The sequence below is a fragment of the Heterodontus francisci genome, chromosome 14 (genome assembly GCF_036365525.1).
Source record: "Heterodontus francisci isolate sHetFra1 chromosome 14, sHetFra1.hap1, whole genome shotgun sequence".
Classification (NCBI taxonomy): Eukaryota; Metazoa; Chordata; class Chondrichthyes; order Heterodontiformes; family Heterodontidae; genus Heterodontus; species Heterodontus francisci.
In genome coordinates, this window is record NC_090384.1 from 44,411,021 (window position 1) to 44,428,277 (window position 17,257).

Genomic DNA, 17,257 nt, shown 5'->3' on the forward strand with positions numbered 1-17,257 from the left:
GCAGGAATTGGTTGAACCAAACCACAATTTTATTTTTATTTAATTTAGAGATACAGCACTGAAACAGGCCCTTCGGCCCACCGAGTCTGTGCCGACCATCAACCACCCATTTTATACTAATCCTACACTAATCCCATATTCCTACCACATCCCCACCTGTCCCTATATTTCCCTACCACCTACCTATACTAGGGGCAATTTATAATGGCCAATTTACCTACCAACCTGCAAGTCTTTTGGCTGTGGGAGGAAACCGGAGCACCCGGAGAAAACCCACGCAGACACAGGGAGAACTTGCAAACTCCACACAGGCAGTACCCAGAATTGAACCCAGGTCGCTGGAGTTGTGAGGCTGCGTTGCTAACCACTGCGCCACTGTGCCACCCTATGTTGGTTGAGACTGTCCAAATACATTGTCAGTAAACTGAGGAGATCTTCATCCCACCTTTGCTGGATTTGAACCCATTTTCCAGAAGTGAAAGGGCAGCATCCAACCCAGCATTTCTCAGGTTTGAGTTACTGAGGAACATTACATCAGAGTTTAAATGATGGAGCAGTTTGCAACAAACACAGAAAACATACCTACAAGAAACAGATCACTCTTCCTCTGAATGCCAAACCATAGAATATCATCTGTGGTCCCACTTACAGGCTAACCTCATACAGCTGCTCATGTAACAGTAGCAACATAAACCCTGCATCTGGTTCACTGATGAAATCCCAGCTTTAGCACTATGCACCCCACTTTTGCTTTAGCAATTTGGAAATAGAGTCAAAAACACATGTATTATTTAATATAGCTCTGCTTTGAATTTCCATAACATTAGGTTACTACTCATCGATTGTGACAGGGTCTTCTTGTGGATCAGTTAGTCCCCTCATGAGTTTAAGCCAAAAGAATCATCTTCTGATGATTCATGGAGTAAATCCACTGCATTTGGATCTGAGCCACAAAGACTAAGAAGATTGAGATTTGTTCCCAGGTCTATCCTGAGCTAACTGATCTCAAGCCGGGTAGAAATGGCCTCAGCACCCCTGGAATAGGCACACAGAGGGCTTGATTATCCTCCCACGGTTGGGAAACTGACATTGGGACCATTTCCGGATCCTGACCCCGCCTCAGGCAGGGGAGGGGGGTAGAGAAGCCCTCTATTTTAATGGAGGCAGCCTGCCAGGAGGGCGGGTTGGGCAGCCAATTAGCAGCCATGGGGGCAGGAATGGTGGCAGGACTGAACAAGTGTGGGCCCGATTTAAACACACCAAAGCAGCCATTACTGCAGCTGTCGTTCTACTGAGGGAATTGAAGCAGCGGTGATGAGAGAGGAAAGACAGAGAGCTGGCACCTGGGGCAAGGCTGCCCCTCATTTCACCAACGCTGACCTGGAGGTCCTCAATGAAGCAGTGAGGGAGAGCAGGGAGGCTCTCTTCCTGGAGGGTAGCTGGAGAAACCACACTCCCAAATGAAACAGGCCAGGATAGAGGTTGCTGAGAACATTAACAGATGAAGCGTGGTGAGGAGGAATTGGGTCAAGTGCCGGAAAAGGTTCAATTACCTTATTCGCTCTGGCAAGATGAGTGCAACGCCACACCCTCATGACAGGCCTCCGCGTATTCAACCTGCAGCAGACATGCCAGCTGAGGAGCCTGAGGATGCATGCTGCTTCTGAAGTTGGGAGAAATGTGTGCCCAGGATACTTACTGACTCCTCAGCAAGGCTGAGAGCCCTAGTGTTGTTGAGGACCTGTCAGCATTGATACATGCAGCTTCCTACATCTATGAGCTGATGGCATTGGCCACAGAGACTAGCAATGCCTTATCTCTCCCTCTTTTGTGCTTGCAGGAGAAAAGGACTCATAATTCATGAAAAAAGGTGCTGACAGGAGGAGGGGTGTCCCATCAGCACATCATAACCACCATGGAGGAGGGAGCTATGGAGGTTGCCCCCCCCCCCACCCCTCCCCCAGGAACAAGTCAGGGAAAGCGAGATGGGCGTTCCTGGTGGAGAGGGTGAAAATATATTGCAATCCATAAATGAAGGGGGTCTGCACTCCAGCCCATCTGACAGCATGTCAAAGACCCAGCTGCATTGGGAAGCCTCAGCACTGCGCAGGCTTCTGCTCTCAAAGACTAGTTCTTATGATCTCTTCTTGTGTCTCCCACATGTTCTGACGTGAAGGGAGAAGGACAGATTCCTGTGTCTGCACCAGGGCAAGCGCTGGCATCAGAGACATTAGAGCAAGCACTGTCACATCTTATAAACACACCCTTCACCAGCTCAGATACATTCACCTCGGTGGGTCCTCTTGCACGATTAGACAGAGTACCACTCGCGATGAGCACATCACAAGTCAGCAGGAGGAGGTGAGAGAGGCAAGAGTTAGCTGTGGGCAGTCCCCCTCGGAGAATGGAGGACAGACACAGCCGCGCTCAGCTGGGCACAAATGCAGAGCCTTGAAAGTCACAAGAATGGAGTCTCTGTTTAGACCAGCACCAACAGATTTGTTCCGACAAGTCAGAGCTCCCTGAGGCAGTGCAAGGTCATGGAATGAGAATGGAAGAGTCCAGTCATCTCATGTGCGCAACCTTGGCTCAGGTCTTTGAATGCATGAGCTCCTCCATTGAGAAAGTGGCCAACCAAAAAGAAAGCCATATGTGGCAGCACTCGGAGTGAATGCGGGAGCAGCACACTGAAATGCACAGAATGAAAGCCGCACTTGGTAGCCACTCAGTGGCACTGATAGCACTGAGATGTTTGGAGTGGATGACAGTTGCGCCCCACCTGCTACTCCCTCCAGCCAACCAGAGGCAGTCACCAAGGAGGATGAGATTGCAACCTCTCATGGGGTGCCATCATCATCATCAGCCTCCTTGGCCCCTCTGACTGAGGGAGCATCTGTGCTGCAGGGCCCAGTGACAGAGGTTGTCCCTGCATTGTCGCCGGTGCAGCATTCTCTGGAGGTGGCCTCACTGGCACCTCCACGATGAGGATGACCGCCACATCTCAACCGCAGCAGTAACAAGCGAGCAGGCTGCTTCCATCTCATCTGAGGCCACAAAAGGAGAACCGTGTAGAAGTGGCCAAGAGCAGAGGCCACTGCATTGAGCTGAACATTAAGTAGGCCTCACCTGTAAATGTGCACGTTTTCTCTTTTTCAACACTATGTAAATATTGACACATGACAACAGATGTGTGAGCTTCCATTTTTTAATGGGGAGACAGGAAAAGAGGGATGAAGTGGTGAAGGTAAGCAAAGGTCTTTGAAGGGATCCAATGAAACCTCTGGACAGATATGCATCATTCATTGGCAGTAAGAGTAGATCTATTCAAGGCTGTGTCTTCAATGAAATTGTTCTCACAGGCAGCTCAAAGTGAGTTCCAGACTATGCTGTCCCCATGTGTTAGCAGGGCACAGTTGAAATGTGCTTGGATCAGATGATCTCTGATGTTGATGGCATCCAGTCACAATCCTCGAGTCCTGTGCCAGCCCCGGCCACCTCCCTGTGCAACCAGGGCAACTCTGTGTTCTGCATCTTCCTCCTCCTCTTCCATATCTTGTTCCTCCATTTCCTCCAATGAGCTGTGTCCTTCCAGTGCCTCATCCTCTTGAAGGTCCACACCTCTCTGGAGGGCCATGTTATGGAGAGCGTAGCAGATCACCACACTGTGCAAGACCCATGCTGGAGTGTACTGCAGGGCACAACCTGACCAGTCCAGACACAGGAACTGCATCTTCAGAAGCCCAATGGCCTGCTCAGTGATGGTCCTGGTGGCTCTGGCTATAGTGCCTCCATTGCTTCATCTCAGGGTCACATAAAGGGGGAGTAGCCATCTCTTCAAGGAATATCCCTTGTCCCTTAGAATCCACTCATGGAGTTTGAGGGGTGGAATGAACAGCTGTGGCATCCTGGACTGCTGGAGGATGAAGGAATCTTGGCAGCTGCCAGGAAAGTAAACACACATGTGCAAGAAGCTCTTGGTATGGTCGCAGACCAGCTGAACATTGAAGGAGTGGGAGCCCTTCCTGTTGATGAATCACACTGGCCGGTCATTGGGTGCCTTGATGGCCATATGGGTGCAATCGATGATGTCCTGCTTCTGGGGGGATCCAATGATGGAGGCGAAACCCACTGTCCTTTGTGTCTGCAAAGGCTCATCTGTCTAGAACTGAATGTACTATCCAACTCTCACAAAAAATGCATAGGTGACCTGTGAGATGCAGTGGTGTGCTGCTGTTTGTGAGATACCACCAAGGTCCACAACTGATCCTTGGAAGGAGACAGAGGTGAAGAAGGTCAAGGCCACAGTGACTTTAATGGCTACTGGCAGGGCATGACAAGCAGTGCTGTGAGGTGTGAGGTCTTCCGCCAAGAGGGCAAAAATCTCTAACCATCTGACTGAATGAGCACAGTGTCTTGTGGCATTGGTTCACTGACCTGCCCAGGTAACTATATCTTCGCCGGCAGATCCTATGCTGAGGGTATGGCCTTTGTTGCCTTCCTGCCACTCCTCCCTTTCCATTGTCCCCGTCATGCTTGGGCTGGGCTTCTCCTGTTGAGGATGTTGCTCCTTATCACCACTAGACCCAAAATCTGAGAGTTGTGCTCCAATTACCAGCTTTTGCCTTCCTTGTGCTCAGCTGGACTCCCAATAATATCTGGAAGCCTTACCCCTCTTCTTATGCCCCTGTGATCCCAGGAGGGTGACAACCCCCTGCACTGCCCGAGCGAGTACTGAACGATCTCCCCACAACCTCTACACACCAGATGGCAGGTGTGTGCTAATGGCTGAGTGCCCTCTGAGCCATTCTCCCTTTTCTGGGCCTACATAGTTTTAGGAGGCAGCCATGACTGACTCCCTGCTGTGTTGCTGCCTCAATGCACCTGGTCTGCCCCTGACCTAGCGTGCCACCTGTGCACCCACACCAACATCCCAACCTGGCCTTCTATAACCTCTAAATGAGTTTTTTAACCAGCTTAATTGGCCTTATTGCCGAATTGGGCAGCTTTCTGAGACTGACCTTCCCCCATGCTGATGAAACTCTCCAGCGGCAGGAACAGCAATGCGAAACCAGCATGCCGGCCAGCAGCACTATTCTTAGCGCCCAACCGCCTCCATCCCCAACCCCAGCAGGACCTAAAACTCCTGCCCAGAGTTGCTGCTTCTGCTCACTATTTAGTGGACCTTATTGAACATTAGGTACATCTCTTTAGATGTGATGTCCAGCCCCTCTTCAGATACCCAGAGACTCTCGTTGTCTCGACTCAATATGGAAAATGGCCAGTTGTTAAAGTATTGCAGGTGCTTCCAGAACCCAAGCCTATGAAGAAATCCCGAATATTTAATCAGTCCAAAGGTCTCTTTAATCAGAACTATCAATCATCCATGATTCAAGACACAATGTGTAAACTATTACATAGCATCCCTCTAAGTTAGGTGCTCACACCTAGATTTCAGATGTGCATCTGGCTTTATATGTATATTTATTTAACCTCTAGAACAAAGCCCCTGAGTCCTGATTACTTTCCAGGTCAACCAATTTATCTTGGACCAGTTTTTGTTGCCTTCCTGCCACTCGTCCCTTTCTGTTATCCCCCTCATGCTTGGGCTGGGCCAGTTTTTAGTTTGGCAAGGGAAGAAAGCCTCATTTTAACTATTTCAGGATGAAATTAAGTAAAATGCAGAGACATCCCTACTTTATCACAGGTTATCTGTGAGATGCCTAAAGGCCATCATGTTGAGCATTCATAATACAGTCAGATTCTAAACTGGGACAGTTAGGGTACTAGATGGATGAGCTTCAAAGTGCCAATGGCCTTTTCGCTTGTTCTTATTGATTCTTACATGTGTCATATTTCAACTGGATTATCTGCTAGCACATAACCATTGAGTACCAAAATCAACCACAGGGTAAATGGGCCTGAATTGGCATCGCGAATGCTATCAATCAAACAGCAGGAGAGCAAACATAAACTACAACTAAACAGCAGCCCTACGACACTGTCAATCATCTTAATATGAAGCTTCACTTTCATATCACCAGCTGTCCAACCACTGTTGCTCACATTATAGCAGCTTCCAGTAGCTAAAGGTTGTTCTGCATCATATCAGTCCCCACAATACTGAGAGATATTCAAAAGTACCTTACTCTGCCCTAACTACAAGGCCAATGCTGAACATTGTACAGCAGAATTGTCTATAAATATCTATCATTGAGCGTTACATATTCGGCTTCCACTTCAGTTATTTCTCTTCTCTTATTTCCATCCTGATGGCACAGACTCATGTCCCATGGGTGCTGAAAGTTTGCTGTTACTATTTATGTGGCCACTTTTCAAATGTGAAGCCAGTGAATTTGGCAAATTATTCAACAATGGGAGTCATTGTAGCTCAGCTCAGTCCTGTTCTCAGAATGAATTCATTTTTCAGCAAGGGTCATCAGATAGTGATCAGGAGAAGGAAATGTAACTGATTTTTCTTCCCCATCTGAGCCTTAGAGTAATGAGGTTAGCAGTATCATCCCAACTACTGCCCTGCCTGAAATCAGCCAAGATCAAACCTGTGACTTCCTAACCCAGATAGCTGTGATGAAGGGTCATCAACCTGAAATGTTAATTCTGTTTCTCTCTCCATAGAAGACCTGCTAATTATTCCCAGCATTTTCTGTTTTTATTTCAGATTTCCAGTGTCTGCAGTATTTTGCTTTCGTAGCTGTGTTACTCACTGTTTTAGCCAACTTATAAACAGGCTCCAAATGAAAAATTCTAGTCGGAATCAGAATGGAATGCCCCAGATAAGTTCTGGGTGAGCAAGTGCTGGGTGTCAGTCAGTGAAACATTTGCCAGAGTCCTGCGCAGCAGAAATTATCTGTACTTGCACTCAAGAACCTGATTTAAGGCAGCAGAAAACATCCCTTCACTTCATCAAATGCTCCCACAATGACCGAAGGGAAACCAGAGCCAAAACATTCCAACAAATCAGGTTTAAGCAAAAGATGAACTCCCAACTTTACACCTGAGATCTCGTTGTCTCATGTTTTCTTGATGAATACTGTCTGACTTGCTGAGTGTCTGTAACATTTGCTGTTCTTATTTTCTCAACTGGATCAATGGGTGACTAAGACCAAAGGTTGTATAATTGGTTATCAAGTGTTCAAAAACAAGTGGACTAATTTAAGTTTCAAACTAAGCCAGAAGAGAGCTTCTGTTGAAATTTAGCAGTTAGGTGACTTCAGACAGGAATATTCACCCTAGGCTGAATTTTGTTGGGGCAGCAGGGGCCTGGTGACAGGCCTGAAAGTGGGGGCAGCCCCACCTCACCCATTTGGGGGAGTCCTGGCCGCATTTTAGGCCCATCCAGCAACTAATTAACTGCCATTGGGGCTCCCGTCGTTTAAAGGACAAAAGCCCATCTCCAAGAGCTGCCAGCCAATTGGAGGGCCAGCAGCTCTTCAGTTCAGCAGTACCACCAAGAGCAGTGGCCACTGCTGGGAATGCATCCAGCTGAGAGGATGCAGTGATAGACACTGCCCTTACAACTAGTCAAGCAGGGCCCGGTGAGGGGGAGGTGGTTGTGAGGATGGGGGGGTGGGGGGGGTTGCTGTTGCCGCGGGAGCAGCCACTGCCACTTGTTGTGCCCCTCCATGGGCCACAGAATGCTCAATTAGGAGGGCCCCCCACAAACCCACAGGGAGGCTGTCAGGGTTCACCAGATGGTAGTGCCATGTGGCAGAGGGTCCATCTAACCCTGGTAAAACACCAGCAGTGACAGGAAGTGGCCCTTAATTGGCCACTTAACTGGCACAATTGGCCTCTGGGCAGGAGGGCAATCCACCACCTTCCCCACCACTGGTACAATACCATGGTGACAGGAAGGCATCAGGCAATCCACCCCCCACCTTACCTTGCCGTTTTACAGGCCCCGCTCGCTTCCCATCCTGTCCCTAGAGGACAGGTAAAATTCAGCCCCCGCTATCTCCTGTAAACACGGGAACAAAATAAACTCCTTTCAGAAAACAGTTAACATAAAACCAGTTTAAATTTCATATATATAACTCAGCTAACATTTCATACACAAAATGTATATATAAGAAAAAAATCCTAAAACATGACACAAGATGGAGCTCATATCCATCACAGGGATCTCCATATCAGGGAAGGACAGTAGCTCCTTCCAATGGTTGAGTCAGACTCTGAGGTTTATTTTAGATTTTTTTATTTATTGAATCCAGTCACTCATAAACTAACCCCTTTGATCTGATCAGCAGTAATGCATATACTTACTCTGATACTTGCTGCAGAATGAATTATTTATCAGTACGGGCTGAGGGCCTGATGTTCCAATGGCGCCTTTATGCTGCTTGAAATGAGATGGGGCAGGGCATCCACTTGCCAACAGATCCTGGCGCTGACTCTGCTGTAAACTATGGGTCAGATAATTAGCATTGAAAGCTGTGTAATTCCAGCCTGCCGTGCCTCAGGTGTGGGGGAGGAGCTGGGAATCAAGGGGAGAGTCAGGTCTTTAGGCCCAAAAATTTTCTCAATGGTTGTAAGATGGGGGAAGGGAACAGAAAATAGCTGGACGGGAAGCAGAAACCTGGTGCTGCTTAAAGGGGCAATGGCAGCACTGGAGGAAGCAAGCAACCTGGACAGCAGAAAGGAACGAAAGAAGCAGCCAACATCAGGGAATTGGGCCTGTATATCCTCCTAACAGAAATGCAGATCAGAAGGAATGGGTTGATTCCAGTCGGTACTGGAGACCGGCTAAGATGATGTCACGCACTCTGAGGGGGCAGGTGGCTGGGGCAGTGACGGTGGGTGCTACCTCCTTGAACCCGAGGCCTCGTTTGCTCTGTAGTAGAAAGTTTAAAGATCTCAGCAGAGCAGATGAAATAAGCTACCTGCTTCTCATGACCCTTCCTTGCACTCGTTCAGTTCTTCCCTCCTGCAGATCAGATGCAGCACAACTGGTGTGGCTGGAGTCTGCCAACTTGATGCTTTTTGATAGCAGCTCCAATCAACCCCTCTCAGCTGCGTGTTCGTGTAGGATACAGGATCAGGTTTCCCACACACCGGCGTGCTAACACAGCCTACAACAACATATTTATACAATAAATATTGTATTTAGGGGGCGGCACAGTGGCGCAATGGTTAGCACCGCAGCCTCACAGCTCCAGGGACCCGGGTTCGATTCTGGGTACTGCCTGTGCGGAGGTTGCAAGTTCTCCCTATCACCACGTGGGTTTTCGCCGGGTGCTCCGGTTTCCTCCCACAGCCAAAGACTTGCAGGTGATAGGTAAATTAGCCATTGTAAATTGCCCCTAGTGTAGGTAGGTGGTAGGGAATATGGGATTACTGTAGGGTTAGTATAAATGGGTAGTTGTTGGTCAGCACAGACTCAGTGGGCCGAAGGGCCTGTTTCAGTGCTGTATCTCTAAATAAATAAATAATACCTTTAACAAAATAAAATATCCCAAAGCACTTCACAGGAGCATTATAAAACTTAATATGACACCGATCTACGAAAGGAGATATTGGGTCAGATGACCTAAAGCTTGGTCAAAGAGGTAGGTTTTAAAGAGTGTCTTAAAGGAGCAAAGCGGTGTAGGGAGGGTATTCTAGAGCTTGGGGCCTGGGCAACTGAAGGTGCGGCCACCAATGGTGGAGCGATTAAAATCAGGGATGCACAAGAGGCCAGAATTAGAAGAGCACAGATATCCTGGAGGGTTGTGAGGTTGCAGGAGATTACAGAGATAGGGAGGGGCAAGGCCATGGAGAGATTTGAAAACAAGGATGAGAATTTTAAAAGCAAGAGATAACTTGCCCGGGAGGCACTGTAAGTCAGCGAGCACAGGGGTGATAGGGGAACAGGACTTGTTGTGAGTTAGGACATGAGCAGCAGAGTTTTGGATTACCTCAAGTTTACCGAGGGTAGAATGTGGGCGACCAGCCAGAAATGCTTTGCAATAGTCAAGTGTTGGGGTAACAAAGATATGAATGAAGGTTTCAGTGGCAAATGAGCTGAGACAGGGGCAAAGTCAGACAATGTTATGGAGATGGAAATAGGCGGTCTTAGTGATGGCACGAATATGAGCTGGAAGCTCATCTCAGGGTCAAATATGATATCATGTTTGCAAACAAACTGGCTTAATTTCAGACTGTTGCCAGGGAGAGGGATGGAGTCGGTAGCTAGGGAATGTAGTTTGGAGCGGGGATCGAAAACAATGGCTTCAGTCTTCTCAACATTTAATTGGAGGAAATTTTTGCTCATCCAGTACTAAATGTCAGATACACAATCTGATAATTTAGCACCAGTGGAGGAGTCAAGAGAGGTGGTGGTGAGGTAGAGTTGTCAGCATACATGTGAAAACTTATGTCATGATTTTGGATGATGTCGCCAGTGGGCAGCATGCGGATGAGAAATAGAAGGAGGCCAAGGATAGATCCTTGGGGGAACAACAGAGGTAACGGTGTGGGGGCAGCAAGAGAAGCCATTACAGGTGATACTCTGGCTACGATTAGAAAGATAAGAATGAAACCAGGTGATAGCAGTCCCACCCAGCTGAGTGACAGTGGAGAGACGTTGGTGGAGGATGGTGTGGTCAACAGTGTCAAAGGCTGCAGACAGGTGAGAAGGATGAGAAGGGAAAGTTTACCTTTGTCACAGTCACATAGGATATCATTTGTGACTTTGATAATAGCTGTTTCAGTACTGTGGCAGGGTGGAAACCTGACTGGAGGGGTTCAAACATGGAGTTCTGGAAAATTTGTGAACGGATTTGGAAGGCAACATGTTCAAGGACTTTGGAGAGGAAAGGGAGGTTGGAGAGACCTCCAAGGGCCCAGATACCCTAAGAGGAGAGAGACCTTGACACCAAAAGCCTCATGAAGAAAGGTGCAGCTGAGCACCACTGGTGCACCTTCAGGTATCATCTTGATGCAGCATCAGGAGTAGTTTAAGAGAGATACCAGCTGGGATTTTACGGGCCTTCCCGAGGTGGGATTGGAGGTGGGGGGGAATGGAGAATCGTGGCAAGTGGCGGGGGAAGCAGCGGAACAGAGGATCCGTTGCCCAATAGTCTTCCTGGGGGTGGGATGCACCGATGACAGCCTTTCTGCCGAGGCAAATTGAGGCCCTTCAGTGGCCTATTAAGGGCCTAGTAAGGGCCTCTTCCCACCAATGTTAGGATCTTACCAGAAGCGGGGAGGCATCAGCCACGTGGCGAGGATACTTTATAAAATGAGGCACACTTCTTGCGAGCTTGGGGGGGTGTCCCTCCTTCGTGGGCAATTTGTGGATCACGGAGGACACCCCCCCTTCCAGGAACCAATTCAACCCCTGGGAACCCCCTCCCTCGGACCACAAGACCACCCGCCCACCCTTGCTGCGGCCTTCCAGACTGGCCCTGGCAACTCCACCTCACCTATCTCTGTTCTGGGGTTCCACCACTGGGCCTGGCTCCAAGTCCTCTGCAGTACCGGCAGTAGCCACCGTTCCCAGTGACGCTGCTGATACTGCTGAGCATATAAAGCATCATCTCCACGTGGCTGATGCCACCCGGCTTCTGGTAAGATCCTAACATCGGTGGGAAGAAGCCCTTACTAGGCCCTTAATAGGCCACTTAAGGGCCTCAATTTGCCTCTCGGCGGAAAGGCAGTCATCGGTGCATCCCACCCCCAGAAAGACTGTTTAAAGGGCAGGGATCCCGCCTCCTAAAACTTTGACAAGAAAAAGACTGAAGGATCGTTCTGTTTGGTGGGGGATTGGGGGGAGTCAGAAGCCGGATGCCCTCCGCCTTTTCGGCCTGGTACCGGGAGCCCCACCTCCAGCACAAAAACCAGCCAGGTGTTACCTGTTGTAAATATATAAATGCACAGTAAAACTGTGATAAGAAGTTCAGATTTCCAAGATATGTCTGTTCTTTTGATTTTATGGCCTTGAGAAGGTGGTGGTGAGCTGCCTTCTTGAACCGCTGCTGTCCTTGGGATGTAGGTACACCAACAGCGCTGTTAGGAAGGGAGTTCCAGGATTTTGACGCAGCGACAGTGAAGTAACGGTGATATAGTTCCAAGTCAGGATATTGTATGGCTTGGAGGGGAACATGCAGGTGGTGGTGTTCCCATGCATCTGCTGCCCTTGTCCTTCTAGTTGGTAGAGGTCGCGGGTTTGGAAGGTGTTGTCAAAGGAGCGTTGGTGAGCTTTGTAGCCGAAGGGCTAAAAAGAGTGAGGAAATTAAAGAAATTGATATCAGCCGAGAAAAAGTATTGGAAAAACTTGAGGGACTAAAATCTGACAAGTCCCCTGGATCAGATGGCCTACATCCTAGAGGTCTAAAAGAGATAGCTGCAGAGATAGTGGATGCACTGGCTATGATTTTCCAGAACTCCTTAGATTCAGGAATGGTCCCATCATATTGGAAGTTGGCAAATGTTACACCATTTTTCAAGAAAGGAGAGAGAAAACAGGGGAACTACAAGCATGTTGGCCTAACATCAGTAATTGGGAAGATGCTGGAAACTATTATTAAAGAAGTCTTAACAATGCATTTGGAAAAGCATAGTTTGATTGGAACAAGTCAGCACGGTTTTACTAAAGGGAAATCCTGTCTGACAAATTTATTAGAATATTTTGAGGATGTAACTAGTCGGGTAGATGAAGAGGAACCAGTAGATGTAATACAACTGGATTTCCAAAAGGCATTCGATAAGGTGCCACATAAAAGATTAATAGGGAAGATTGTTGTTGGGGGTAATATATTAGCATGGATAGAGGATTGATTAACAGACAGGAAGCAGAGAGTGGGCATAAATGGGGCATTTTCAAGTTGGCAGGCAGTGAATCGTGGGGTGCCGCAAGAATCAGTGCTGGGGCATCAGCTTTTTACACTCTTTGTTAATGACTTGGATGAAGAGGCAGAGAGTAATGTATCCAAGTTTGCTGTGATACAAAGCTCAGTGGAAAGGTAAGCTGCAGGGAGGTCATAGAGAGGCTGCAAAGAGATATAGACAGGTTAAGTGAGTGGACAACAAGATGGCAAATGGAGTATAATGTCGGAAAGTGTGAAGTTACTTGCATTGGTCGTAAGAATAGAAAAGCAGAATATTTTTTAAAAGGTGTGAAACTGGTGAGTGTTGATTTTCAGAGAGACTTGGGTTTACTTGTACAAGGAACACACAAAGTTAACATGTAGGTGCAGCAGGCTATTAGGAAGGCAAATGGCATGTTGGCCTTTATTGCAAAGGGATTGGAGCACAGGAATAAAGAAGTCTTTTTAAAATTGTACAGGGCTTTGGTGAGACTGCACCTGGAATTCTGTGTGCACATTTAAGAAAGGATATACTTAAACTGGAGGCAGTGCAATGAAGATTTACTGAATTGGTCCTGGGATGAGGGGTTTGTCCTATGATGAGAGGCTGAGTAAATTGGGTCTATATTCACTGGAGTTTAGAAGAATGAGAGGCGATCTAATTGAAACATACAAGATTCTGAAAGGGCTTGATAGGGTAGAAGCTGAGAGATTGTTCCCACTGGTCAGGGAATTTAGAACATGGGGACACAGTCTCAGGATAAGGGGCCAATCATTCAGGACTGAGATGAGGAGAAATTACTTCACTCAAAGGGTTGTGAATCTTTGGAATTCTCTACCCCAGAGGGTTGTGGATGCTCCATCATTGAATACATTTAAAGCTGGGATAGATAGATTTTTGGTCTCGCAGGGAATCAAGGGATATGGCGATCGGGAGACTAAGTGGAATTGAAGTCCAAGATCAGCTATGATCATATTGAATGGCGGAGCAGGCTCAATGGGCCATATGGTCTAGTTCTGCTCATATTTCTTGTGTTCTTGGTGAGTTGCTACAGTGCATCTTATAGATGGTACACACTGCTGCCACTGTGCGTCGGTGGTGGAGGGAGTGAATGTTGAGGGTGGTTGATGGGGCGCCAATCAAGCCGGCTGCTTTGTACTGGATGGTGTTGAACGTTTTGAGTGTTGTTGGAACTACATCCATCCAGACAAGTGGAGAGTATTCCATCACACTCCTGACTTGTGCCTTGTAGATGAATTGGGGAGACAGGAGGTGAGTTACTCGCCGGAGAATTCCCAGCCTATGACCTGCTGTTATAGCCACAGCATTTATGTGGCTGGTCCAGTTCAGTTTCTGGTTAATGGTGACCTCCAGGATGTTGACAGTAGGGGGATTCAGTGATCGTAATGCCATTGAACATCAAGGGGAGATGGTTAGATTTTCTCTTGTTTGAGACGGGCATTGCAGCATGAATGTTCTTTGCCACTTATTAGCCCAAGCCTGGATGTTTTTTTTATTTTTTTTTTATAGATACAGCACTGAAACAGGCCCTTCGGCCCACCGAGTCTGTGCTGGCCATCAACCACCCATTTATACTAATCCTACACTAATCCCATATTCCTACCACATCCCCACATTCCTATCCCTATATTCCCCTACCACCTACCTATACTAGGGGCAATTTATAATGGCCAATTTACCTATCAACCTGCAAGTCTTTTGGCTGTGGGAGGAAACCAGAGCGCCCGGCGAAAACCCACGCAGACATAGGGAGAACTTGCAAACTCCGCACAGGCAGTACCCAGAATTGAACCCGGGTCGCTGGAGCTGTGAGGCTGCGGTGCTAACCACTGCGCCACTGCCGCCCAGGTTGTCCAGGTATTGCTGTATATGGACATAGGCTGCTTCAGTATCTGAGAAGTCGCAAATGGTGCTGAACATTGTGCAATCATCAGCGAACATCCCCACTTCTGACCTTATGATGGAGGGAAGGTCATTGATGAAGCAGCTGAAGATGGTTGGGCCTAGGACACTACCCTGAGAAACTCCAGCAGTGATGTCCTGGGACTGAGATGATTGACCTCCAACAACCACAACCATCCTCCTTTGTGCTAGGTATGACTCCAAACAGCACAGAGTTTTCCCCTGATTCCCATTGACTCCAGTTTTGCTAGGGCTCCTTGATGCCATACTCGGTCAAGTACTGTCATGATGTCAAAGGCAGTCACTCTCACCTCACCATTGGAATTCAGTTCTTTTGTCCATTTTTGGACCAAGGCTGTAATGAGGTCAGGAGCTGAGTGACTCTGGCAGAACCCAAACTGAACGCCAGTACTTTGAAAGTCATTTTACAACAAAATGCACTGTGCCTTCTGTGCCTCATTAATGAATTGTTGCCTTCTTCATGTGATGCATTCTTGAGGAAGCAGTGTTGTTTGTTGAGTCTGGTGGAAGGATAGCTTTTATTTGGTCTTCCTTTCCTGCAGTGTAGCCTTATCGTGTCCACGTCTCTCATTTCCCTTTTCTCTTCCTCCTGTCCCTGATGAGCCTCCAATATAAGGACATATGGGAATGCCTATAGTGAACCCCACAGTAAGGGCTCCATGACAAAAGGATAAGAAGAAATTGATTTTCTTGCCTGAAACTGCTGGAGGGCAGTTTCCAGAATCTCTTCTAAGCAGCTCAGCTGTGACTGAATTTTTTAATAATTTCAGTTGATGTTTCAAGCAAAGGTTTGGACATTCAAAGCCTGTGAACTCAACCAATTCCTGGTTGATGAGTCTTACCCTTCTTTTTACAAACCTAACAAATCGAGTGCAATTCCAATGTGAATGACAGAGTTTCTTGGGACAGCAGCTTTGGCCCTCATTATTTGTACACATGCACCACTTTGGGAATAGGCATATATGCCAGCAGCTAATTCTACTCGAATTTATTCTGTACATTAGAACTTGCAACACAAATTCTGGCTCCCTATTCCAAATTACACTACTTTTGCCTCATACTGAAAATATCCCAAAATTTCAGGCCATGTATATTGAGGTTCTTTTCATTTACACTACGTGAGAAGTCTAAGGTTTTTTAAGTCCATATTTATTTAGTGAGAGTAGTTATTTTTTACACAGATCATTTAATTATTCAGAAAGCCAACTGCTCTAGCATGGCACTACCGAGATTAAAGAGATTAGGAGAGAAGCCAAGCTAATTCAGGATGTAATGATTAGTTGAGGTTTCAAAAAGTAAGTCGAACATCAGAGGCAAGTGGTACTGAGTGAGGTATGGAGTTCCAAGCTTCAGGTGCTGAGAATGAGTTTGAATGGATACATTGTAATGAATCCTGATTTTAAGACAGAGGAAGAAATATATAGGATGAATCATTCAGAATTTAGAAGGAACAAGGGACCAAGAGTTCAGAGGAAGAATGGATATGCTTGTATTGATAAAAATAGAGAGGCAAAAAAGTAACAGACAGCCAGAGTGAGAGGTCAAAGGGTAGATGTGAGAGAAGAATTTTTTTTTTTGCATCTTATCCAGCAGTGTGAGAGGGGAGCTAAAAAAATCTTTGCCAGTTAAGGGAGCAGTATTCAAGTCTAATTAAACATGGGCTTTATATAGCAATTAAGAGATGCTGAGGGGAAAAAGAGGTGTTTGGCACAAAAGAAAAAAAAGTTTTTGTGGATCTTTAACAATGAAGGAGTTGTGGGAACTCCATTTGAGGTCAGAGGAGAAAGTAAGCCATGAATAATAGATGACAAAGGACCTAGAGTGGAGTTACCAAAGGTAAGAGGGTGTACAGTTCAAGCTCCCTCCAGATAATAGTCTCTCATGCCAACATGAAAGTCTGCTTCTTATGGACCAAAATGGACCCTTGTGTGTAAAGTAATTGGGATAGCCTGCCATCAGGTGTACAATGAATCTTTAATAAACCATCCGCTCCTTACAGCCTTTGTCTGATTGAATATGCCACACTATCAAGCCATGAACTTGACTGAAAACTATAAATCTAGTGCATTAAAATTAACAGAAAAAAGTAGCAGATTTAGCTGAAGTTACTAGTTTGGTAAATCGGTGAGATCCAGTAGAGGCCATCTACATGGATTTTAAAAAAGCTTTCAATAAAGCACCACTCTGTGCTAAAATTAAGTTTCATGGTGTCCAGGGTGATGTTGTGAGATTGATTGTGAATTGGGTAAAGGATAATAGGCAAAGGGTAGTCTTTAATGGAGTTGCTCCGGTCACTAATGAAATGCCCAGTGTTCAGAGCTGAGTCTCTTCCTGTTTATTGTATTTATATACCTGGAGCAGGATAGATAGTATACTTATAGAATTTGTGAATGCTGCTGGAGCTGTGTGCAGAAATACAGGGCGGAATTTTGTCAGAAGTTGAGAAGGCCTGCTGCCAGGGGTGAAAGCGGGAGCCAGCCCCGCACCAGCAGGCAGCAGGACCGGAGGC